This window comes from Mastomys coucha, unplaced genomic scaffold, assembly GCF_008632895.1.
Source record: "Mastomys coucha isolate ucsf_1 unplaced genomic scaffold, UCSF_Mcou_1 pScaffold6, whole genome shotgun sequence".
NCBI lineage: Eukaryota > Metazoa > Chordata > Mammalia > Rodentia > Muridae > Mastomys > Mastomys coucha.
The window spans coordinates 66197478-66198589 of record NW_022196912.1 but is presented as its reverse complement, the minus strand read 5'-3'; the positions used below and the strand labels follow the sequence as shown (position 1 = coordinate 66198589).

At 38.5% G+C, this 1112-nt stretch overlaps 1 long non-coding RNA gene across 1 annotated transcript in view; it reads right to left on the bottom strand.

Moving 5' to 3' along the window:
- Positions 1–411: 411 nt before the first annotated feature.
- Positions 412–1112, bottom strand: part of LOC116080578 — a 4524-nt gene continuing 3823 nt past the window's right edge. The window contains exon 4 of the long non-coding RNA XR_004114485.1: positions 412–588. This is a non-coding gene — a long non-coding RNA (uncharacterized LOC116080578). The remainder of the gene's footprint in view (positions 589–1112) is intronic.

Below are 1112 nucleotides of genomic sequence, written 5' to 3'. Positions count from 1 at the left end.
TTCCCAAGTATTCAAATAAATTGACATCAATAACCCTCGTCAATGTTCTTGCACTGAAAACATAGCTCTTTAAAAGTTGTTGCGCATTCCACTGAATATATCTCATACTTATTCATTTGTGTTTTGGGAGTAGTGAAGTCAGCAGGAAGGGAGTCCTTGGCAGTTACTCAGGTTCCCTCCTGCTAGCCTTCTCTCTCCAGTCAACCCTCGCAAACTTCTGCCACAGAGAGAAGTAAATACTTAATTGTGAAAGACATAATAGGCTTATTTCCACAGGAATTCTGATTAGAAATCATGTATAGAAGCACATGGTATTCCTCTATGCCCCAAGTTTCAATATGTTAAGAGATTACTGTATATCTCAAATACATCGGATCTTCCTTTGTTCACAAATATGTGCTAGAATTCTCATATTTATGTTCAGCATATATTTATTAAACAGCAGCATTAGTCATCTATCAAATGCATGTAAAGATGTAAAGGTGGTGCCTTAGTGAGGAGTATCCCAGATTTCTCCTTTTCTTTTCATTCTGATTTCATCTAGTTGCATTTCTTGAGATTTAGTTTCTTGTGGAATTTTCCTCCTCTCTATCATGAGACAGATGAGATAAGAATCGTATTAGACAATATGACTAGAATTATCTGCTGAAGAGATACAGGGCAGTATTTAATTTCTTTCTTTCTTTCTTTTTTTTTTTTTTTCTTTTCTTTTCTTGAGACAGAGTTTCTCTGTGTAGCCCTGGCTGTCCTGGAACTCACTCTGTAGACCAGGCTGGCCTCGAACTCAGAAATGCACACCAGCCTCTGCCTCCCAAGTGCTGGGATCAAAGGCGTGCGCCACCACCACCCAGCCAGTATTTAAAATTTTTAAGATTCTATTACCCATGTATCAGGAAATCTATAGGTGGATCAGAATGTCTGAGAGGCTGCCAAAGCCCCATCCCAACCTCTAAGAGTGGAGGGAAGACAAACCTTTCAGAAAGCAGGGAAGCCATGATACAGTTGAAATAATGCTGTCAGATTCATCTTATAGCTTCTTGGGCAAACCATTAAGGATGTTAATCATAACCTGATTTAAGGAGGAGAACCAGGCTTTTTTTTTTTTTTTTTTT